Here is a 26,466-nt window from a genome sequence, read left to right as displayed (position 1 = left end):
TCACATTTCTTCTTACACATAATTATTTTAGTTTTGATTCACAATTTTAGTTACAAATTATGGGCACTTCTTTTGCACCTTCATAAGCAAATGTATTTATGGGATAGTGGGAGTCTCAATCCCTTTAGAAATCACATACAATTCTATAAACTTATGTAGCTAGGTCTCCTTTTTGTTGTCAGTACCCCCTCACCTCGAGATCGATTGCAGGTACCGCCGAGTCTCAAGGCGGTCAGGCTCCGGCTCGGGGGTTGCCGGGGACGCGTGCAGCCAGTTGCTAAGGCCGCGATCGCGTCACCGGGCTCCCAGCGCTCCCGGAGCCGGGCGGTGAGGGCGCCGCCATTGCCCGGATACTCGCGCATGCGCAGTGATCGCGGGTGCACAAGGAAGCCTGAGTAGCCAGGGAGAAGTCGCGCGAAGGTTGCGGCTGCCCCAGAGAGAGATTGCGCAGGCGCAGGAGAGGGAGAGAAAGCCTGCGCCTACCAGGGAAGGTTTTAGCCAGGGACTACAGATCCCATGAGCCTTAGGGGATCCCATGTGACGCGAGGGAGCCAATAGGGCTGAAGGATTGCCCTGTAGAACTAAAGAGATACAATTCGCGGGGTTTTCACAGACAGGCAGTTGGTGAACGGAGCAGCTAGGGGAAGGAGGTAGGGTGCAGGAGTCAGTGACTCCCTTCACTAGGCCAGCAATCCCCTAGGCCCCAGATAGCCCTGAGTCATCCTAGCTGAGTGTGGTAGGGACAGGCCCTAGGTTAGGGACTCTGCCCCATTATCTATTTGTTAGTAGGGAACAAAGAACATTGCTTGTTTGCTGAGAGAGAGAGCTGGACTATTTCCAGAGGGGGATCGCCACTGAGGGATCATCCTGTGGTGGATCACGGATATCGTGTAGGAGCTCGCCTTGATCCTTTTTGAAGACTGTTGCAGGTCCGAGCACTGGAGTGCTCGGCAGGTAATCCATAACATCAAGTGCACCAACAAGGCCTATCACCAGACATAGTGACTGCGCAGTCACACACGTACATGTATATGACTTGGTAGTGTGAGAGATTGGGGTTACTGGACATGGGGTGGGATCATTCCGTGGGAGGTGGCGCATAAAGTGTTAGCGTCTGCCGTGGCGCATAAAGTGTTCGCATCCGCCGTGGTGCAAGATAGCGTTAGCGTCTTACGAGACGCCGTGGTTAGTGTCTCCTCTAGGGAGGGACACAGGTTAATGTGGTATGCACGTATGTTTCTATGTTCATAAGTAAACGGTATTGGTTATTACACATACAGTCTATGTGTGTATTGTGTGATGTCCTGCGAGGAACAATTCCTGCTCTGCTAGGAACCATCGCAGGTGGAGGCGCTGCACCGAGTACGAGAGTACTGTTACTCTTAATATATTGCCCCAGGTTCCCCGTGGCGGAAGCTCAGCCCTCCTGTGAGCCACCAGGTAAAGCACCACACCCTGGTAACACTGTATGTCCTCGCACCCACACTATAATCTGCGATTGGGTGGGGGAAGACCTGTTACATTTGGAGGCGCTGCTGAGATTCAAACTGGGGTGCCCTATTCAGTATCAAATTGTCCGATTTAAACGCCATCATGTCCGTGCCATCCAGGCAAGGCTTCCATGACTGGGCCTTAGCGCGCCGCCTGTCTCCAAGGCGCGTGGTTGCAGTGGCGGGAATATCCAATGATACAAGCTACCCCACCGTACGCACCCAAGTACGAGATTGTCCGGGACTGGCCACTGCCCGGATGATAGACTTTAAACTTGATGCTGACAGCCAGAGAACCACCTACCTCATGGCCACAGAAGATGACATATGCTCAAAGACTGTTCCCAATGTATTGAACCTACCCGAGCCCTCCGTAGAGGAATGTATTATGATATATCCTGACCCCCAGGCTCCCGAAGAAGCGTCAGTACCTGCTGGACCCATCGTGAGCCACTGGGCCATCAGTACTCCTCATGGGGCAGGCACACCCAGAGTCTCCTTCACCCCGAGCGGTATCGGGGGAATCAGCAGTTGGCCGGGAAGCCCACCCACATCGCCTACTCCTGATAGACGGCCCAGCGGGGCCCCAACCATGCCTAGCGTAGGAACTGGCACCAGTAGTCATTCCCGTGGTGGCGATCCTTCCTTGAATATAATGGTGTCCCAACTAGTAGAAGCTGTCACCATTTTGACCCAAGCCCAGCACTATCGGAAACTTAAGGCTTTTTCTGGGATTCTGCCGACTCCTGCGGGGGAAGAAGGGATAGAGGCCTGGAGGGAACACGCTCCCAGCCATAGCGGAGTGGTCATGTGCTGAAGCCAGCAAAAGACAGAGGCTGGTCGAGTGCCTCCGAGGCCCCGCCGCTCGGTTGGTACGGACGCACTGGAACGTGGAAGGAGAAGTTATTGCACAGGAACTAGTGGAAATGCTAATTCAGTCCTTTGCACGAAAAGACGACGAGGATGAGCTAATGGCCCAGTTCAAAGCTCTTCGCCAAAAGGAAGGACAGGATTTATCTGCCTTCGTTTGCGATCTATAGCTGTCCCTGGGGAGTCTTCTGGACAAACATATAATTTCCGCGGCCGAAGCGGATCGATACTGCCTCAAGCAGTTACTCAAGGGGTCGCTACCTGATCACAACATAGCTATAATGATGCGGGCTGCATCGACCGCTGTAGTACCCCCCAAGTACAGGGAATTAATGGCGTACATCAGAGAACATGAAGTGCAGCGACATTTCCATGAACCAAAGAAACCCAAAGCTACCATCAAGGGTGACCCCGTGGTTCACGCTGCCCCGAAGGGTAAGAAATCTTCCGCCCCAGAGGAAGAAGCGACTCACAAGCCACCTGCCAGGGAAAGTCGTGTTCCTGAGAGGTCATCATCCGCGTACAAGGGACGTCTTGAGCGTCGCAAAGTAGTTTGCTACAACTGCGGGAAGAAGGGCCACGTCTCTTACAACTGTCCGGAGAGGGAGGACTCTCCAGAAGAAAAACCGCCTGACAGAAGAAACCCAGCCCGGTCGATGGTATGCCTAGTACAAACTGCCGAGTCAGGCCCGGAAACCCCTTCGGGAGCCACCGATGTCCCTGCTGACGCCAGCCCCGGGGATGATGCCTCCACCCGGGAAGCTCTTAGCCAATAGGTCCCGCGGCTATCGTACAGGTGTTACTGGAAGGGATCTATGCGTCAGCCCTACTGGACACGGGATCACAAGTGACCATCATATACCGCCCGTTCTATGACCAGCACCTCAGACACTGCCCCCTGAGAGCAGCCGATCATGTGAAAGTACGGGGGTTAAGCAATGAAGACTACCCCATCGATGGGATTGTAAGGGTTGAAATAGAAATACCCCAGCTGAACACCGGCAAGAGACACCCCATGCATGTAGCGGCCCTGGTATGTCCGGAGCCTCAAGAGCAGTACAAGTACCCGATCATCTTGGGCACCAACGCTGATATAGTACAAGCGGTGATCCGAGCGTATCTGAAAGAGACTAACGAGTTGCCGCTAGCCACCTCTCTCCTAGATCCGGTTCTACGAGAAGAGTGCAAATGGGTATATGCCCTGGAGCGCCACGGGGATCTCTACAACCGTCAATGCGGACTGACGACCATATTACCAGGGGGAGTGCAAAAGATGGCCGTCTGGTGTTGTTATCCCGAACGAGATGAGAGCGACCAGCTATTCTCTCTGGAGAGTACGCCTGAAGAAGAAGAGGTTCAGAGAGGGTATAGAGTACTACCTGAAGTGACGGAGTGGACGCTAAGATCCCTCTACGAACCCATGTGTATGTGCATAATCTCTCCCCCTTTCCGATGGAATTTGATGCCGACCAGAAGTTGGGTGTATATATCCGTCAGCCCTGTAGAGAACATGCCTCAGGTGAAGGCGGCGGCCGTGGATGAGCGGTTAGTCGATCTGGACTTCAACTTCGGTGAGTCGACGCTGTCCACCAAGTGGAAAGAACGGCTGACAACCCAGCTGCTTCAACGACGACATGTGTTCTCCATGAGTGAGATGGATGTGGGGTGCAGTCGCAGTGCCCAACATACCATTCGACTGAGTGATGCCACTCCGTTCCGGGAACGTTCTTGTCGCATCGCCCCGCGGGATGTGGACGATGTGAGGAACGCCATACAAGACATGGAAACCGCTGGGATTGTGACGGAGTCTCGGAGACCCTACGCGTCACCCATAGTGGTGGTGCGGAAAAAGAACGGGTCCGTACGACTGTGTGTCGACTATCGAACTCTGAACAATCGTACGATACCGGATCAGTACAACCTTCCGCGCATTGAAGAGATCCTGAATGCGCTGAATGGAAGTCAATGGTTTAGCGTGCTCGACCTCCGATCCGGGTACTATCAGGTACCTATGAATGCGGAAGATCAGGAGAAAACAGCTTTCGTCTGCCCCTTGGGATTCTACCAATTTACACGTATGCCCCAAGGTATATGTGGGGCGCTGGCTACCTTCCAACGGCTGATGGAGAAGACTATCGGGGACATGAGCCCGCGGGAGTGTCTTGTATACCTGGATGACATCATTGTCTTCGGAAGAACTCTAGAAGAGCACGAAGAGCGGTTACTTAAAGTGATAGACCGTCTGGGGAACGAAGGGTTGAAATTGTCCCTAGACAAGTGCCGGTTTTGCCATACCTCAGTGACCTACGTGGGACACATCGTGTCCACCCAAGGGATCGCTACAAACCCCGCCAAGGTAGAAGCAGTCGTGAACTGCCTCGTCCCGAGAATGTCACGGAGCTGCGATCCTTCCTGGGATTCTATGGGTACTACCGTCGTTTCGTGGAAGGGTACTCTAGTAGGGCGAAACCCCTGAACAATCTGTTGAAGATATACCCCGAGGAAACCGGGAGGAAGGCTGTATCTGCTCGCCAACCGTTTGGTGATAAATGGACGTCTGAGTGTGAACAGGCCTTCTCGAAATTGAAGAAATGTCTGACCGAAGCGCCGGTGCTTGCGTATGCTGATCCCGAACAACCATACGTTCTGCATGTGGATGCCAGTCTCAATGGACTGGGCGCCGTCCTGCACCAGAAGCACCCCGAGGGCCTTCGCCTACATCAGTCGCAGTCTGACCCCCAGTGAACAGAGGTACCCCATCCACAAGTTGGAGTTTCTGGCTCTCAAGTGGGCTATCACCGAGAAGCTCCACGATTACCGGTACGGTGTTACCTTTGAGGTAAGGACGGATAACAATCCCCCACATACGTCAATACCTCGGCCAAATTGGACGCCGCCAGACACCGCTGGCTGGCCGCCCTAAGCAACAACAGTTTCTCCATGACATATAAGCCGGGACCTTATATATATATAGGGGCTGACGCTCTATCCAGACGACCCGGGAAAGTGCTATTCCAGATGATGAGGAATGGGAGGAACTCCCAGGACCTGGAGTGCGAGCTATGTGTAGCATGGCCGCCATCGTCGACAACCAAGTGGCCTTTTCAGAATTAAGAGTGGCCGATTCATTGGGATGCTGGTCGCAGGCTGTCCCAGCCGCCTACTGCGACCCAAAAGGGATGAACGTCACGCATGACAAGGTGTTACGGTGTAAAGATCTGGTAGACTATCAAATACGAGATCCTGTTGTCAGTATCATCCGACAAGCCGTTGCAAAGAAGAATCCAGCCCTTCTGAAGCGTGCTCCAAATGACTTAGTGGCTTTGCTCATGCGGGAATGGGGCAAATTCGAAATAGACAATTGCTTATTCTATCGGGTGGTGCAATACCACAACCACCCGGATAGGCGACAACTAGTTCTCCCTAAGAACTTACAATACCTGGTGTTGAAGTCCCTACATGATGATCATGGACATCGTGGGATAGAAAAGACCTTTGGGTTGGTCAGAGATCGCTTTTTCTGGCCCAAGATGCGAGAGGCCGTTGAACGTCACTGTCGCCGCTGTACCAGGTGTATACAGCGCAAGACCCTGCCTACCCGAGCAGCCCCCATGGGCCATCTAAAAAGTTCTGGCCCCATGGACCTTGTGTGTATGAACTTTCTGTGCATTGAGCCTGATAGCCGGGGAATATGCAATGTGTTGGTCATCACGGACCATTACACCCGGTATGCCCAAGCCTTCCCCATGAAAGATCAGAAAGCCATCACAGTTGCAAAAATATTATGGGAGAAGTACTTCGTGCACTATGGTCTCCCCAACCACCTTCACTCCGACCAAGGGCGGGACTTTGATTGATCAGAGAACTACTCAAAATGCTGAACATCACCAAGTCACGAATGACCCCGTATCACACCGAAGGAGATGCACTGCCCGAGCGCTTTAATCGAACTTACTGGACATGCTCGGAACAATACAGAGTGCTCAGAAAACTGAATGGAGTCGACACGTGGAGGCCCTGGTGCATGCGTACAATTGCACCAGGCACGAGTCAACGGGATTCTCCCCATACTTCCTCATGTTTGGGCGAGAGGCGAGACTGCCAGTGGACGTACGTCTTAGAGTTTCGACGGATGGGATACACAATGCTACCCATTTCAAATACGTGCAAAGACTTAAAGACAGTTTAAAGCAGGCCTATCAATAAGCTGAGAAGGCTACAGCTAAGTTGAACGCTGGAAATAAAAGACGATACGACCATAAGGTCAAATATCGGGAACTTCATCCTGGGGACGCTGTGCTGCTTAGAAATCTGGGAGTCCCGGGAAAACACAAGTTAGCTGACCGATGGAGAGATGGAGTGTATGAAATAGAGTCTCAGATGCCTGGCCTCCCGGTCTATCACATCAAAGACACTGAAGGCCGGGTAAAGATATGGCACCGAAATCATCTTCTTCCCACCCCACAAGTGGGAGATGAGGACGCAGAGATACTGGCCACACCGCTCAACGGTGAGCCCGATGTACCAGAGATGGGTCAAGAGACTGTCCATAATGAGACCCCCTCTGAAACGCATGAAGACCCTATGGAAGGACCCTCTCAAAGGGACTACCCTGCGGATGGGGCATCTCCCGGAGGAGCTACGGGTAAAGGGCCCCGTAGGCCAATGCCTACTAAGGTGGCACCAACAGGCCAGCCTTTGGATGTACAGAGCCCATGCTTTGTGCCTAACAGAGACTGCTCAGAGACATTTCTCCCCTCAAGGGAATAGGTTGAGCCTTAGGACTGTGTTTATTATCCCCCAGAGGGAGTTGCGGAAGAACAGCTTCGCCGGAGTCAAAGAGTCAGGTACCCTCCAACTCGGGTAACCTATGATCAAATTGGGGCACCCCATTATGAGGCTCAGCAGTGGGCTCGCAGCAGAGTGCAGTCCGTCATTGTGATGTTCACTGAAATGTGCAATCTGATTTAGAGATAGTACATGGTTGTTGCATTTTTTTATTATATAATAGTGTTGTGCATTTTCATTATATAACTTCTGTACATAGTTCTATCGAGTCGTGTCCCAAGCGAGGACGTTGGGGATTTTACCAGGGGGAGGTTGTAGCTAGGTCTCCTTTTTGTTGTCAGTACCCCCTCACCTTGAGCTTTGATTGCGGGTACCGCCGAGTCTCAGGGCGGTCAGGCTCCGGTTCGGGGGGTTGCCGGGGACGCGTGCGGCCGGTTGCTAAAGCCGCGATCACGTCACCGGGCTCCTGGCGCTCCCGGAGCCGGGCAGTGAGGGCGCCGCCATTGCCCAGATACTCGCGCATGCGCAGTGATCGCGGGTGCACAAGGAAGCCTGAGTAGCCAGGGAGAAGTCGCGCGAAGGTTGCGGCAGCCCCAGAGAGAGATTGCGCAGGCGCAGGAGAGGGAGAGAAAGCCCGCGAAGCCCTAGCCTACCAGGGAAGGTTTTAGCCAGGGACTACAAATCCCATGAGCCTTAGGGGATCCCATGTGATGCCAGGGAGCCAATAGGGCTGAAGGATTGCCCTGCAGACCTAAAGAGATACAATTCGCGGGGTTTTCACAGACAGGCAGTTGGTGAACGGAGCAGCTACGGGAAGGAGGTAGGGTGCAGGAGTCAGTGACTCCCTGCACTAGGCCAGCAATCCCCTAGGCCCCAGATAGCCCTGAGTCATCCTAGCTGAGTGTGGTAGGGACAGGCCCTAGGTTAGGGACTCTGCCCCATTATCTATTTGTTAGTAGGGATAGAGAAAAACATTGCTTGTTTGCTGAGAGAGAGAGCTGGACTATTTCCAGAGGGGGATTGCCACTGAGGGATCATCCTGTGGTGGATCACGGATATCGTGTAGGAGCTCGCCTTGATCCTTTGTGAAGACCGTTGCAGGTCCGAGCACTGGAGTGCTCGGCAGGAAATCCATAACATCAAGTGCACCAACAAGGCCTATCACCAGACGTAGTGACTGCGCAGTCACACACGTACATGTATATGACTTGGTAGTGTGAGGTGGGAGGTGGCGCATAAAGTGTTAGCGTCTGCCGTGGCGCATAAGGTGTTAGTGTCCGCCGTGGTGCAAGATAGCTTTAGCGTCTTACGAGACGCCGTGGTTAGTATCTCCTCTAGGGAGGGACACAGGTTAATGTGGTATGCACGTATGTTTCTATGTTCATAAGTAAACGGTATTGGTTATTACACATACAGTCTATGTGTTTATTGTGTGATGTCCTGCGAGGAACAATTCCTGCTCTGCTAGGAACCATCGCAGGTGGAGGCGCTGCACCGAGTACGATAGTACTGTTACTCTTAATATATTGCCCCAGGTTCCCCGTGGCGGAAGCTCAGCCATCCTGTGAGCCACCAGGTAAAGCACCACACCCTGGTAACACTGTATGTCCCTCGTACCCACACTATAACCTGCGATTGGGTGGGGGAAGACCCGTTACACTTATATATATGATCTACTATTCATTTGGGATGGGGATGCACATACTTTACAGGAGTTTATCACTTCACTCAACATTAATGATTATAATATTATCTTTTCTTATGAACACAATGTACATCACATTTATTTTTTGGATCTTATGCTTTATGTGGACATGAATGGCATCATTCAAACAGATTTATACAGGAAGTCAAACTCAAGGAGCTCACTTTTGATGGTCACAAGTAATCATTCGATATCGCTTAAACAAGGGATACTTAAAGGCCAACTATTAAGATTAAAAATAATCTGCTCCACAGAAGAGAATTTTGAGAGACAAGCAAAAGAACAAATCAGTAGATTTCATGTCAGGGGAAACAGTGACTCGCTGCTGGAAAGAGCCCTGTTGGATATCCGACAGATGGACAGAATAGATCTCGTCAAAAAGTTTTAATAAAAAGAAACATCAGGTTGTGCAATATACAATTTTTTTATCACACAATAGAGCAGACAAGCAGGGGCTGTACGTTCCATCATTTCCAAACATTGGGACATATTGAAACTAGATGGGGGACTGGCAACTTTGACACAGGAGGGACCAAAGTTTATTTTCAAGAAGGCTAAGTCACTAGCCACCTCCCTGTCTCCAAGTTTTTTCAGTTCTCTATCTGGCTTCAGTGGAATTAGGGGTATCCCAAAGGGGTTCCATAAGTGTGGAAATTGTACGATGTGTAAATATGCCCACCCCTTGAAGAACATTGAATGTGTAAAACCTAAAGGACAGAGAAGGATACACATGTTTATCAATTGTAACACTAATTATGTTATATATGCCTTGAGATGTGGATGTGGCAGATACTATATTGGATGTACAATTAGGCCCCTCAAAAAGAGGATTATGGAGCATGTCCGTCTGATTAAAAAGGGAGATCTGCTACATCCAGTCTCCAGACATTTTACGAACTGTCATTTGGGTGGTATCCAGAACTTGTTTTTCTCAGGTGTTGAGCATGTTCCTGCACCTCCTCGTGGAGGTGACAGATTTAACATGCTCAACTAACAAGAAATGTTCTGGATACATAGTATGGACACATTTTACCCGGCAGGTATAAACATGGATTGGGAGCTTGCACACTTCGTAGTGTGATATGTGGGTAATTTGCCTGAGAGATTTTCTCCTGCTCCACTTCCCTGGTTTAAAAATCTGTTTACAGGTGCTTAGTCACCACCTTATTTGACACACACGTGGTATATTGAGTTTATATTATATCTATATGTAAGTGCATTTTTTAATTATTTTTTGATTATTATTACTTTATTATTATGTTTTAAATATCAAAAAGTGTGTAGGTAGCTCTTTGGAGATATATTTAATCTGCTGCACACAGAACTATGTGCTTATAACACACGTGTGTGCCATTGAGATGTTTTCTCTCAAGGTTATATATCTTTTTATATATGTATTTCTCCAGAGGTCCTTGGACCATGTTTACCGGATAGGAGAATAGTCTTTGTAAATCGTTGTTCATCTGATAGGAATAGATTTTGGATTAATGATTCCACCTTCTTATCAAGTTTTTTAGATTTGATAGATTTATGTAAGATTTGCATGGATTTTGATCTCTGCTCTGTTTTGATCTCTGCAAGTAGTTTAAGATGTACTGCAGTTCAGCTTATTACATACTCGCCATATACCTTTATGTTCGCATATCATGTACAATATTGATTACCAATTCCACCTTAGTTTATCTCATATAGAATAAGGGTCGTCTCCTTTAGATGTGACTATATGACGTTCATCAACGTCAGTGCTATATGACGTTCTAGTCATATATATAGTGCTATATGATGTTCATCAAAATAAATATATTTGTTACAGTATTTGTAGACCCTTGTCTGCATTTTTTATAATATATGCTGTTAGTTTACGTGTGTATGTTGTGAGCTCAGACTGTCATTCTGGTTCTACTGTTGTCTTATTGTATCTGTTGCCATGTTACAATGTTTTGTAACTGCAGTTTAGCACTACTTGTTATATGTATATTACTGTGCGTGAGTATTTTTATGTTTAAAACAGCAAATGATTTGGGGTTTCAGAGTTACCCAAGATACTAGGGTTAGTTGAACCTTTATGCATCCTTGATTATATGTTTTTTTAATGATATATGTATTAATGGTTTATGTACTCTTTGGTATGCACTTTTTTTGGCTGCGAGTTGTCATCTTGATTGGTTGATCCTCACCTGTGATAAGGCTTACAGCTGGAGAAGGGGTGGTAACAGGATACCATTGCAGCCAAATAGGTGCCTGGAATTTAAGAAGTGGTGTTGGAGTGCCGTTCAGGCAGAAACGCGTTAGAGGATTATCATCTGTTATGTGTCTTTAGGCATCATGCCAAATAAATAAATTATTCATTTTCAAGCTGCCTGCAGCCGGAATCCTTTGCAGTGCTCAACCCGACTTTTCTCATTTCTACCCACTCGGTGATCCAGCCTGCCTCTTCTTCTTCCTCCATCTCACCTCAGGACTTTGCTGACTTTTTTAAGGAAAAGGTGGAGTCCATACGGCAGAACATCCCATCTGTTGCCTCCTCCCATCCCACAATGCTTCCCAACTCTCCTCCTGCCTTTCTTGACTCTTTTTCCGCTATCTCGGAGGAGGATGTGTCACTGCTGATCTCCTCTTCTCCCTCTACCACTTGCCCTCTTGATCCCATTCCCTCCCATCTCCTAAAACCTCTTGCTCCTTCTATAATCCCTATGCTCACACAGATCTTTAACTCTTCCCTCTACTCTGGTACATTTCCATCATCCTTCAAGCATGCAACAGTCATACCATTACTCAAAAACAGCAAGCTTGACCCTACCTGTCCTTCTAACTATCGACCTGTCTCCCTCCTGCCTTTTGCCTCCAAACTCCTTGAACGTCTTGTATTCTCTCGATTGCTACACTTTCTCAACACCTATTCTGTCCTAGACCCTCTACAATCTGGCTTCCGCACTGCTCACTCTACTGAAACAGCCCTCACTAAAATAACTGACGACCTCCACGCTGCCAAAGACAGAGGTCATTACACTCTGCTCATATTACTCGACCTCTCTGCAGCATTCGACACCGTGGACCACCCTCTTCTCCTTCACATTCTCCATACTCTTGGTATTCAGAACAAAGCTTTATCCTGGATCTCCTCTTACCTCTCCCATCGTACCTTCAGTGTCTCTTTTGCTAACACCTCCTCCTCCTCTATTGATCTCTCTGGGGGGGTACCCCAGGGCTCTGTCCTCGGACCCCGTCTCTTTTCTCTCTACACACTCTCTCTAGGTGACCTAATCACATCTTTTGGGTTTAAATATCACCTCTATGCTGATGACACACAAATTTACCTTTCAACTCCTGACCTTACACCTGTTATACAGACCAAAATTTCTGAATGCCTCTCTGGAATATCATCCTGGATGGCCATCCCCCTACTGAAACTTAACATGGCAAAAACAGAGCTCCTTATACTTCCTCCCAAACCTGGCCCTACTACCTCCTTCCACATTGCTATTGGAAATACGATCATTCACTCAGTAGCCCACGCACGCTGCCTAGGGGTTACACTTGATTCCTCACTCTCATTCTCCTCTCATATTCAAAACGTTTCTAAAACTTGTTGCTTTTTCCTCCGCAATATCACAAAGATACGCCCTTTCCTCTGTTACTCAACTGCTAAAACTCTGACTCAGGCCCTCATTCTCTCACGTCTCGATTACTGCAACCTCCTGCTTTCCGGCCTTCCTACCTCTCACCTGTCTCCCCTACAATCTATCCTAAACGCTGCTGCCAGAATCACTCTACTCTTTCCTAAATCTGTCTACGCATCTCCCCTCCTGAAATCCCTCTCCTGGCTTCCGATTAAATCACGTATCTCACACTCAATTCTCCTGCTCACTTTTAAAGCTTTACATTCTTCTGCCCCTCCTTACATCTCAGGCCTAATTTCTCGCTATGCACCATCCCGACTCTTGCGTTCTTCTCAAGGATGTCTTCTTTCTACCCCCTTTGTATCTAAAGCTCTCTCCCGCCTTAAACCTTTCTCACTTTCTGCCCCACACCTCTGGAATGCCCTTCCCCTCAATACCCGACTAGCCCCCTCGCTATCCACCTTTAAGACTCACCTTAAGACACATCTGCTTAAAGAAGCATTTGAGTAGCATTGGATAATCATGGACACATGACACATAAAACTTGGCCCCCTGCAGACGCACTTACTAGTAGTCCCTCCTACTGTCTCTGTACGTTCTCCCTACCTACCAATTAGATTGTAAGCTCCTCGGAGCAGGGACTCCTTCCTTAATGTTACTTTTACGGTATGTCTGAAGCACTTGTTCCCATGATCTGTTATTTATATTATTTGTTATTTATATGATATGTATTACTACTGTGAAGCGCTATGTACATTTATGGCGCTATATAAATAAAGACATACAATACAATACAATACCGCTGAGGTGCCAGTACCACGCTCCTTAAAACATCCGTTGAGTTTTACTCACATGTAAGTGAGCAGTTATTGTTTTATTTTTTGTATCTATTACATTTACTTATACAAGCTGTGCTTGTATGTTCCATTTTTTTGTTCCACTTTCCAACGTTCCCCCCAGATGGGGGTTACTCGACTTTGGATCCAAATACCCTGGTGTTTACAGACTGAGCACGCCAGTATTAACTTACTACCCATAGTATTATTCTAGTTGAGCATGGTATAACATTTGAAGACATATACATAAATGCCTTTGTTGTGCAAAAACACATAGAAGGCCACGTATCCAAGTATTCTTATTGTAGAATAGAGGTCAGACTGGGGTAAATATCAAAAAATGTGAAGTCGCTAATATTATTGGATTATTATTGGATTATACATTTAAAAAGTTGTATGACCTAAATGATAAATATGTGAATATATAAATATAACTACTTAATACGTGCTAACAATACACAAAAAAAAAGAACATGTGGCTAAAGTGGATAAAGTGCAATCACACTAATATAAGCAAATCTATGATAATATACAGTATATATATATTAATATTTAGGAATTTAACAATGATTGATGTAAATAAATAAATTGAGAGTAAAAGTAAAAATGAATACGTAACAACCAAAACTCCCAACTCCGGACAAAAGAGTTTACATGTGTGGCCAGGTTCCCCTTGCCCCCCCTTACCTCCGTGGCGGGTGCTTCCAGAGGGTGCGGACAGATGTCCGGTATGCCGGGAGTTGCGGTGGGGGCTGGAGCGGCAATCTGGTCGCCGGAGCACCTCCGTGCAGGCGGCGACCATCTTTAAGGTTGGACATGCACAGGAGGACACGCAGCGACAACGCCAGTCGGAGCTGGGACAAGGAGAGGGTAGGGTGTGTGTGCAGGGTGTCTGTGGGCCCTGCACTAGGCTAGAGACCCCATATTCCCCGACTCCCCAAGCTTGAGGTTGCTGCAGGGACAGGCCCATTAGATAGGGACACTGCCCCTGTAGTGCCAAGTGTGAGGGACACAGCAGCGAACTGGAAATCCATGGTGGTCTGGGACCAGATAACCCCACAGATAAGAGATTCTTGACATGGTGGGACCCTCCAGCTGGACACCACCCCACGTGGAGGCAGACTCATTGCTGACGATGATGGCATGGGACCAGACGGCCCCTCTATCTTCAGTCGGCGCTACTGGGTGCTGGAGTACCCGGCAGGTATCACACCTACACCTACAAGTGCACCAACTTTAACAAAGCGGTTGTGGGCTGCGCTATCACACACTCTTTGTGGTGGGTTACTCTTGTGGACACCAGGGTGGTTGGGTGCCTAGGGGCACCACAGTACTTTGGGGTATATCCCATCAGGGTGTGGATACAGTGTTGGAGGGCACTGTGAGGTTACGGCCATGCGTGGCCTATTTGTTGTGGGTATTATATTGCTATATTGTTATTCCCTTTTTCATATGCATGCAGTAAACTGTTATCTATATCAGTGTGTGTATTATTACATTGGGTCCGGTGACGGGGTTATCCAACATAGTAGGATCCTGCACAGGCGAAATCGCTGTCACCAGACAGATCAGGTACACCCCAGGCTCCCAGCAGCGAAGGTTCAGGCCTCCTGTGAGCCTCAGGTAACGCACCACACACACTGTAGCCGCCATATCTCCCATAAGGTGGGGGGAAGTGCGCTACACAGGTACTTTCTACAGTGCTTCATTCACAGGAGTAGCAAAGACACAGAATCTCTTGCCTATAGATCTGGTTGATGTTTGATCACTGTAAGAGGACATGTGCAGAGGTATGCAATGGAAACTTTTTTAAGGTGAAATTAAATAAGGCTTTTATTGCGCCTGTTTCTTTAACACAAGAAAATCATCCAAACGTATGCAAAAAAGGGGTCAAACAAAGCTTCTGTTCCACTTGGGAGTATTTCTAGTTAAACTTACTGTATGCAGTCAACAACTCCCTTTAGATTAGCATGTCTCCCAGCCCCAAACATATATCTTGATATGTGCAGATATACCTAAAGTCTTAGAAAGGAAAGTCTTATCAGGTTTCTTGTAGGGGAAGGCTTCTTTGTTTTCCATGTATTAGAAGTCCTTTCCCCTGTGTCTTGCTGGCAGCATGCAGTCTCTGGCAGGCTTAAGACGTCTGTTCCTATGGTCAGTCCCACAATTTGTGAGACTCAGGAAAAAATCTCACTTTCTGTCTCAAAGGCAGGCTTTTCTAACAAACCTAATCAGCCAGGCGGTGTTGGTTAATTGACTACCAGCAGTTAACCACCACACTGCTGGATTAGAGGCACATTTCCTGAACAGGGATAACTCCCCTGTTACATAACACCCCTGTTTGTGGGAAGCTCGGGCTTGCTACGGCCAAAGCCCACCCTTCCACTCTCATTCGAGATATCTCTGTGACTTGAATGAGAGTGGATGGAGGAAGAGAACCCTCAGTCCCGCTGGGATTGGAGCCCTTTCTCCAGTTTATTCGTGTCTCCTCTCGAAGGTGCTTGAGATCAGCACTCCTCAGTCGCTCGAGGAAGACTTTTTCCAAGTATAGTCTTTTTACTGCGTGCGCGGTCATGAGATTTCCCTTGCGTCGGGTGCTCCTCTTATATTAGGCAGACTGTATGGCAACAGTTGCAGAGCGTTTAAAAACAGCCCTTTGAGTTTTCCGCTCTTGAAGCTGTCTCTCTGCACTTTTTCCACTCAATTGAGTTGCTAGTTCAGTTTCTATGGGATTGAGTTGCAATTCCACATCCACTTCCAGAGAATGTCCTCTCTTTTCAGCTTCATCAGCTAAGGATTCTTCTGGTTTTGATTCAGCACGTGTACCTTTTTTTGTTGCCTGTTGGGTGGCGGAAGGTTTTGCTAGTGCTTGTTTAGGTGGCTCAAATTTTGCAACCTTGTTTTTCAGACGAGCAGTATTCCCAGCTCTCACTGTACTCTTGTCTTCATGGGTTTTTGTGGCTGTGGGATACTGACGCTTGGTCAGGGTCAATACTTGTCCTTTTAGAACTGTAATCTCATCCGCGAGAGATCCCTGTTTTTTGAGTGGGTCTTCTCAGGGAATTTATCTGCACACTTTGCTTTCTCTGAGCTTGCTTCCACATTTTCATTGTATTGTGAAGCACTGTGAATTTCTTTGCTCGCGCCACAGTTACTTGTCTCAGTTTCTGGAGCTTCTTGTGCTCCCTCTTGTGCCGAGTCACCTGGGCTCTACGCTTGGTCTCTAGCGATGCTTTGGTGCTGCTCAGGGTAGCCTTCAGTTTCTCATGCTGCTTTGCGGGGACATACTGGGTCATCAGACGTTCTTGCAGCACTTGAATTTCTTTAACAGCCTGCAGAGTTTGCTGCTTCTCCTCGGCCTTCTGGTTGTGCGTACGCAGACCTTGCAGTTGGTTCTGCAGTCGGTGCTCTGCTTCAAACTTTTCATCTTCCAAAAGTTTATTTATTTCTTTAAGCTCGTGCAGCTTTTCATTCTTTTCCTTGACGTAAGAGGAGGGGAGAGACAAGGACATTGGAGCACAGCAAAAAGACAGGCTGGCGGCAGTGACTGCGTGCAAAAGCTTTATTCCGGCAACATTGCCATTAAAAACAGGACAGGTTCTCTGACGCGTTTCGTCTAAGAGACTTTTTCAAAGAGTGCTATACTGCAGCCAGGGATGTTCCCTAAATACCCACAGACACCCACGTGATCAATTTGAAATCCCCGCCCCTGGCCGGTAATTTACAGGCCACTGGATAATTATGTAAATTAGAAGGGCGCTGCCCATCAAATCCAATGGAGGGGAGTTTTAACCATATGGTTCCTGAATACATTATGGGAAACTAATACTGTAAGGGTAGCAGGTTTATCCTCTGGCTGCCATAGCAAACTGATATGTGGAGAACATAACACAACATGACATTTAATCTTATTTAAAATATATACATATTAATATACATTAATAGGTAATGCATCATCTGATAATATTAAGCATATTAGAATGACCATTTAGCTTGCAAGAGATTATCCTAGAGAGCTAGATGTACTTAATTCACCTATTATGCATAAAAATAATAAAAAACAAAAAACATGTTTAAGACATGTCACAAATCTAAACATTAAAAAATAAAATAAGAACAGCCACACAGAGAGAATATATAAATTGTCACATAATCCTAGTTGAAAGTTCAGGCAGCAGACAATGAGGGATACATAAAAGACTGACACTATTGCATTCTATTTTGCATTCTATTTTGTATCGTAGCAACAGACCACCCAATAATTTTGGGCATAACCTCATATTATTGTGATACAGAAGATTATATTAGTACAACCAAAGTTATAACAATAATTTTGAAGCCTCTAAAAACAATAAAGGCAAGAAAGCAAAAGAGCAGCAGAACAACGGCAGAGAAATATCATAAGTACCGGTCTTGTATTCAAACACCTAATATATAATTTTCAGTTTTTAGTTTCAATATTTCAGATTTTAGTATTTTAGTATTTTAGTAGACCCTAGGTACATCAACCAGGGGACAAACAGTTCATCAGCCCATATATACATATATCTCTCTCTATTCAGCAAACAGTTGACTGTGATACACAGGGCTAGCAGTCTATAAAAAATGGGACAGCTCCCAATCCACATTTAGACCTTGTGGGTGGAGACTGTCCGTACAAAAGATCCATGACATCTCTTTTTGGTTCAATATCTTAAGTCTATTACCACCCCTTATCATATTAGGGACATGTTCAAGTCCCAAAAAGGAAAAGCCATGTAGGCCACCTTGTCGACAGGAGGAAAAGTGTCGAGAAACCGGGTGCAACAAGTCCTTTTTCTTAATTAGCCGTACATGTTCCTGTATTCTCGTTTTTAGCGCTCTAATTGTACGGCCAATATAGGTCTTGTTGCATCCGCATTTAATCATGTAGACTACATGACTACTGTTGCAGTTGATGAACATATGTATGGGTTTTTTAATCTTTGGTTTAAGACAATCAATTACCTTAGTTGGTCTAGCATACTGGCACACATTACACCGTCCACATGGGAAGAACCCTTTAGGTATATTACTAATTTTTTTCACACTTTGGGATGAAAAGAGACTGGGTGACAAATAAGATGATAAAGGTTTTGCTCTACGAAAGACCAATTTGGGCCTTTCCTTTGTGATGTTTCCTAGGTCACAGTCTAGTTTAAGTGTTTCCCAGTGTCTGGCTATAATGGACCTAATGTCGTTTGATTGACGGCTCTGTCTGGTGATAAACAGGGGTGCATTTTGGGTGCGATCTCCCTTATTCCCTTTTGTTCTTGACAGAAGCTCTTCCCTTGACATTGCTTTAACTATAGTAAATGTTTTCACTAGATCCTCTTCAGGATACCCTCTGTCCTTGAATCTGTTAATCATTAGATTTGCCTGGTTGATGAAATTTTCATCGGTTGAACACAACGCATAAGTTGCCCCTTTGGTATACCTTTCTTGAGGGGCAATGGGTGATTACTATTCGCCATAAGGTAAGTGTTCCTGGAGTTGGGCTTCCTGTACACGTCAGTCTGAATCTCTCCCATTAAATCAACATAAATAAGGATATCCAAGAAGTGTATTTGATTACTACTGTGCTCATATGTAAAGTGCAGGTTATAATTATTAGAATTTAAAGACTGGATAAAAAGCTCCAGAGTGTGAGTGTCACCCTCCCAAATCAAAAACAGATCGTCGATATAGCGGCGATAAAACAAAATGTGTTTCCTAAATAAATTTAAATCGCTATAAATAAATAGTGATTCCCAAAACCCCATGAAAAGATTCGCATAAGAGGGTGCAAAAGACGTACCCATTGCAGTGCCAGTGAGTTGCAAATAAAATTGTGAATCATAGCTAAAGTAGTTGTGCGTGAGCAAAAATGTGATAGATTCAATTAAAAAAATACAAAGTGCAGGGGAGAGATCAGATTTGTTAAGAAAGTGCTGTACAGCCTCTATGCCCTGCCTGTGGTCTATGATGGAGTACAATGACTTCACATCCATAGTCACCCAGACACAGTTGGTAGTCCAATTTATTGTTTGTAAGTCTTCAATTAAATGTCTGGAATCTTTAGTGTAAGAGGGCAGGCTGAGCACTAGAGGCTGTAGAAAAAAATCAACGTAACGTGATAAAGCATCTCCCAAAGATCCAATACCTGACACAATTGGCCTACCTGGAGGTTGCGTCAGGGTTTTATGGATCTTTGGGAGATGATAAAAAATAGGTATAATTGGGTCTGGTGTGTACAGGAAGCCCAACTCCTTAGGATCCAAAATATAGAGGACTTCACCCAATTCCAGGTGTGACCTAAGCTGGACGAGGTATCTTTGAGTAGGGTCTGAGGTAAGTTTTTTATATGTAACAACGTCTCCTAGCTGTCTGAGAGCTTCCTTGTTATAATCTTCCGAGGACTGAACAACAATTGCTCCTCCCTTGTCTGCTTTTTTAATGACAAGGGATTTATCTTTTTGTAAATTAATTAGCTCTTGTCGTTCAGTCCTCGAGAGATTATCCGATTTGGGGTGACCAATCGTGATCCCCTCTGCCAGTATTCTAAGTTCCCTCTCGACAAGTTTCTCAAATGTAGAGATAAAGGGACCCTTAGAGTTATTGGCGCAGAAGATTGACTTTCTTTTAAAATTTGTATGTTCGTGTTGGAAGAAATCCATAGAAAGTTCATATGGGGATGAATTACCCGTTTGGTCACCAAGGAGACCCTCCAAATCTGCAACTGCACAGTGCTCCTTGTAAGAACGAATTTCTCTGTTAGTATCATATACATTTATATCAACATCTGCAATAGAGTCCATGGTCTCTCCTGATTCATTTGGTGAACTCTTGTGTGCTGAAAAGAACTTGGTTAGGGCCAGCTTACGAGTGAAACACTGCAAGTCTATGATGGTACTGAAGAGATCAAAGTTACTTAGCGAAGCAAAATTAAGCCCTTTATTCAGGAGTTTTAGTTGGTCAATGGTTAGTGACATGTTCGAGATATTAATGACATTGTCCTCCGCTAATGATACTTTTTTCTCTTCGTGGCCCCTCTTTGGACTTCCCCTCTTCCTTTTGGACCTCCGCGTCCTAAAAAAGCGGGTACAAAGGAGGAGGTGGATGGTCTTGCATCATCTTCACCGGTATATGTGGTGTGGCTCAATCTATCCGAGGTAGTGGACTCGCGAAGTACCCCACCTGTGTTTTTCTTCTTCTAGGGATCATCGTATTTCTCTTTTTCAAATGTAATTGAGGTAGGTCTATTTTCCCCCTCTGAAAGATCTGAGTCTGCACTAGACGCTTCAGCATATTTATTTTTGAGTATGGATTTTTTAGGGGTTGGTTGGTTGGCACCCTTATTCTGATTAGATCTATGTTGGGGTGATTTAGATCTCCCTCTAAATCTATTTGTGTTAGGTTTTGGGGGTAGTTCCCAAAAATATACTTGATGTTTAATATAATCTTGCTTGTCCCTTTCAAACTTGGATTGTTTCTTTTCCAAGATCGTGTTCTCTACCTCGTCTATATTCTGGGACAGGATCAGGTCATTATTAGAGAAATGTTTTTACATAATTATCCAGTGGCCTGTAAATTACCGGCCAGGGGCGGGGATTTCAAATTGATCACGTGGGTGTCTGTGGGTATTTAGGGAACATCCCTGGCTGCAGTATAGCACTCTTTGAAAAAGTCTCTTAGACGAAACGCGTCAGAGAACCTGTCCTGTTTTTAATGGCAATGTTGCCGGAATAAAGCTTTTGCACGCAGTCACTGCCGCCAGCCTGTCTTTTTGCTGTGCTCCAATGTCCTTGTCTCTCCCCTCCTCTTACTCACCTGCTCTGGGACGGACGCACGCTCCAAGAGAGCAGCGGTGAGGCCCCCTCCTCTGGAACGGACAGCCATCAGGCACTACACGAGCCAGCTACACGAGTCCCTGCACTCCCTGCTCGAGGACCCGCCGGGAACATGTGATCCGCCACAGAAGGAACCGCCGGATGGGAGAAGCACTCCGGTTAGGTTAGAGATCATTTTTCTTATACGGCTATCCAGATTGTGCCTTATTGTGCCCAAAATAAGTTATTATTTTCTATATAGGGGTACTCACTTCGCTGCTCTCTTCTATCACCTCAAACATGGCAAATCTGCCCTACCACTGCTACACTGAGGATTAAACAGTCCTCAATACCGACACCAATTTGAAGCACCACATTAGGGGTTTATTCCCTTATCTACCTATTTTCCTTGACGTAGTCTGTCAAATGAGAATTTTCTTCTTTCAGTTTTAAGTTTTCTCTTTTTGCAGTCTCTGTAATTTTCAGGGCCTCCATGTATCCCTCCTTCCATCTGCTTTGAGAATGACAGTCTCCTGGCGGAAGACTTCCATATCTAGGTTGAGGTCTGAAGCTCCTTCAGAGAGACTTTGAGATTCATATTAAGACTGAGGTTAGTTTTTTGAGAGATGTCCAGCTCCTCAGTGAGGCTGTGAAGTTCCTTTTTAGAGACTTCCAGTTTTGTGCAGCAGGTGCCGATCTCGTGGTGTGAGGCATCCAGTGCTGTGCGGAGTGGATGAACCTCCTTCTGGGATATGTCCACCTCTGTCCGGACACTGTTGACCTCTTGTTGTGAGGCATTCAGTTCTAGGCGAAGACCGTTGACCTCTTGCTGAAAGACTGTAATCTCCTTCAGTGCCTCCTCATACTTCCGCTTCAGCTTAGCCATCATTTTATCGGATTGGCTCTGCTTTTCCACCATGGTGGCTTTTGTAGTGTTTGCAGCATCTACCTCAGTCTTGAGATCGTCCAATTCTGTCCTGGCAAAAGAGTAAATTGTGAGCACAACTTTCTGTAGCTTCACGTTATTTTTCTGTAGCTCTGTGTAATCATCTTTCTTTTGTTTCAATTGTTCACGGAGCATATCACAGTCATGCCTGGCATTTTTCAGGGCATCTTCAGGGCTGATCAAGGGATCGACACTCACTGGTTCTGGCTCCGCTTCCCTGGGATGGTTGGTTGAGGAATCCTCACTGTTGGCACCGGACAGACACTTCTTTGGGTACACGACTTCTGCTTTGGGCCCTCTGGATATTCGGTTATCCGCGGGACGAATTCACCATTTTCTCTAGGCTGCAGGGCATCTCGGTCCCCCTTTCTCTCCACAGGATCTGTGGACGTGTCTGTTCCTTCCACGGTAAGTGAAGAACCGCTTTTCTTTTTTTTTTCTGCCTTTTTTTTTTGGATGACTCCATCCCATCAGGAATACTGGGGTCTCCTTCTTTATTTGATACTTCAGCAGCTTCATTGTACAGTAGAGGCAACTCTTATTCGAACAAAAACCAGTGGCAATTCTCCAAAAGACCCAGGAAACACCCAGGTACAATCTGAATACATGCCTTAAACTTTCCTTAAACTAGCCCCAGCATTTCTGCATTGATTAATGGCCTATCAGATTAACAGCGGGGGTCCCTGGCAGTCCCATTCAAACTGAATGGGACTGCCAGGGATCCCTGCTGTGTTAATCCTATGGGTCGTTAGTCAATGCAGAAATGCCTTAAACGTGCCTCAAACTAGCCCAGAACATACCCAGCACATACCCAGCACATACCCAGAATGTAACCCGGCTAGTTTACAGCAAATGTTAGAATAAATGTTGCCTCTACTGTATATGCCAGGCTTTTCTTGCAGTTGCGTTAGCTGACAGAAATATTTGGTGATCTGCTGCTCCCGCTCTCTTTCTCCTGCCGATCATATTCGTCATCATAGAGAGCGGTCTTTTCGGTTCGTACCGAGTTCAGGCACCTCCACCATTCTTGGGGTGTTTTGTGACTCGGTTCGGGTTCCCCGCAAGAGATGTCTTCCTCTTTATTGGACTGGAAGGGCCACTCTTCCGTGGGGTAGGGTTCATTACAGGAACGCTGCATCTTGTCCTCCATTTTGGGGCTATCAGGTGTAATTTTCTTCCTGACCTCAGGAGGCGCTATTGCAGCGGTTGCCACTGTATTTGCTAGAACCCCTAATTGTGGTAGCCCTACAGGTGGGCATATTTTGCTTGTAGAGGTCGTAGCTCTCACAGGCATCTCTGTAGACTTTTTCTTTTTCTTTTTAAGGTGAGTTTTACAATATCAGCAGTACTGTGCACACATTCTCTCCCATTAGGTATACTGGATGTGCAGTTGCTAAGTAAAAACTTCTATTTGCACCATTTACTTGCTAGGTGCAATCCCTCCGCTTCAGCAAAATAATGTGGTTTTCTGCTTGAGTTCAGTAATTTTCTGTCTCAACTTTGGGTATTATGGCATTCACTCTTCACCCTTTGGGTGCCTGTTTTACTCCCAAGATATATAGACAGACTTTACTTGCAGAAAAAAAATATATATTCTTTGCAGTGGAATATTTCTTTCACTCCCGGCAGGGCGACTCAACGCTCAGCAATTGGCTTTGGGATACCTTTTACACAGCTAAGCAATTCCTTTTTCCCAGGTAGAACAATTTTACCCTCAGCACTTGTTTACTGAAAATTCCCCTGCTTCAGCACAGTCTTGCATCCATTTTCACACTTTTCTGCATATACTCCATTCACAGCTGGTAGTCCTATGCGGTGTGGCAGCCTTTACTTGCAGAATCAGTACCGCTCGTGGGTCACCATCTGTATTCACTGCTTCAGCGAAACATTTGAAAACAACAAACGCCTATCCCTTTTAAGGGCTAACTTACTTCTTGAACCCTGACTACAGCTGGAAGGCAAAACCCCTATTTCAATTACCATATTACAGTACACTTTATTGTAGTAGGCAAGTAAGGTTTACCTGCTTCAGCAGTCTCTATCTCTCTCCTCTTGGGATTGGGAAAAGGGTCCATCTGTGGTTTTCTTCAGTGCAGTGTAGATTTCCTGCCTGGATGTGTATCCCTTTAATTCTGGTCTCTGCTGCAGGTGAATCTTTGTTTATGTTGCTCAGGCTGTTTGTAGACAAAAAGCACAAAAAATTTCACAGGCAATCTCCGGGGGCCCCTTTTAACTTCAAGGACCACCTCTCGTCCCACTTCTGACGACGATATGTAAGAGGACATGTGCAGAGGTATGCAATGGAGACTTTTTTAAGGTGAAATTAAATAAGGCTTTTATTGCGCCTGTTTCTTTAACACAAGAAAATCATCCAAACGTATGCAAAAAAGGGGTCAAACAAAGCTTCTGTTCCACTTGGGAGTATTTCTAGTTAAACCTATGCAGTCAACAACTCCCTTTAGATTAGCATGTCTCCCAGCCCCAAACATATATCTTGATATGTGCAGATATACGAAAAGTCTTAGAAAGTAAAGTCTTATATGTTTCTGTCTTCTTGTTCTCCAGGTTTTAGAAGTTCTTTCCCCTGTGTCTTGCTGGCAGCGTGCAGTCTCTAGCAGGCTCAAGATGTCTGTTCCTATGTTCAGTCCCACAATTTGTGAGACTCAGGAAAAATCTCACTTCCTGTCTCAAAGGCAGGCTTTTCTAACAAACCTAATCAGCCAGGTGGTGTTGGTTAATTGACTACCAGCAGTTAACCACCACACTGCTGGATTAGAGGCACATTTCCTGAACAGGGATAACTCCCCTGTTACAATCACCCACACTATACATACTGTATGTCATCTGTTGTGGACAAATAGACATGCATGACCTCCTTTAAACATCTATTCCACTAATTACAGTGGTAATATCAGAGATCCAGTATTTGGTATCACTTGCTCCAATTTCTAATTACATTAGACTTTGTCTGGATCTAACATAATATTTTTTTTTTAGATATATTATTGCAAGCAGATATACTGTTCTGCTCTGTGCTTTTTATACTGTGTTTTTATCTGTTCAATACTGTATATCGGCCATCAGTAAATTGTTCGCATTTTGAATATTGGATTCTGGTGCTTTTTTACTTTTCCTGAGGTAGTTATCAGTCACAAATGTAAAATGAAAAACAATTATATTCCTTTCATTACAGATTATTTCTTCTGCCCTAAATTTTTTATTAGGGTATGTTTGATAAAATAGGGATTGTTTAGTAAATAAGTATTGTGCTTTTCCTTGCTCTGCTTCCCTTCCCCCCCCCCTGCAGCAGGCCTCTCTCCGCTGCTGTTGCAGCCTCCTATGTAGGCTCCGCCCCCACTCCAGAAGTTGGTCAGGCTTTATGGCGTGGCAGCAAAGGCGCACGTGTGTGTGATGTGGAGGGGGGTATTATGTGTGTGATGTGTAGGGGGAATGTGTGTGATGTGCAGGGTGGGGGGGGGGGTGTGTGATGTGCAGGGGGATGTGTGTGGATGTGCAGGTGGGGATGTGTGTGGATATGCTGGTGGGGATGTGTGTGATATGAGGGTGGGGATGTGTGTGATATGCAGGTGGGAATGTGTGTGATATGCAGGTGTGTGTGTGATGTGCAGGGGGAGGATGAATGTTATGTGCAAGGGGGGATGTGTGTGATGTGCAGGGGGGATATCCTGCAACATCTCCTCTTTTCTCTTTACACACTCTCTCTAGGTGACCTAATCACATCTCTTGGGTTCAAATATCACCTCTATGCTGATGACACACAAATTTACTTTTCTACACCTGACCTTACACCTGCTGTACAGACCAAACTTAACATGTCAAAAACAGAGCTCCTCATATTCCATCCCAAACCTGGCCCTACTACCTCCTTCTATATAACTGTTGGAAGGACTATCATACAATCAGTAGCACAATCATGCTGCCTACGGGTTACACTTGACTCCTTTCTCATATTCTCCGTTCACATTCAAAAGGTAGCTAAAACCTGTCATTTTTTCCTCCACAATATTACAAATATACACCCTTTCCTCTGTTGCCCGACTGCTAAAACTCTGACTCAGACCCTCATTCTCTCCCATCTCAATTACTTTAACCTCCTGCTGTCCGGCCTTCCTGCCTCTCACCTGTCTCCCCTACAATCTATCCTACACCCTGCTGCCAGAATCACGCTACTCTTTCCTATATCTGTCTCAGTGCCTCCCCTAATGAAATCCCTCTCCTGGCTACCTATCAAATCTCGTATCACACACTCAATTCTCCTCCTCACTTTTAAAGCTTTTCTGCACCTCCTTACATCTCAGCCCTAATTTCTCACTATACACTATCCCGACTCTTGCGTTCTGCTCAAAGATGTCTTCTCTCGAATC

Source organism: Ascaphus truei, chromosome 2 (assembly GCF_040206685.1).
Source record: "Ascaphus truei isolate aAscTru1 chromosome 2, aAscTru1.hap1, whole genome shotgun sequence".
Lineage (NCBI taxonomy): Eukaryota > Metazoa > Chordata > Amphibia > Anura > Ascaphidae > Ascaphus > Ascaphus truei.
Note: the sequence above shows the minus strand (reverse complement) of the source record.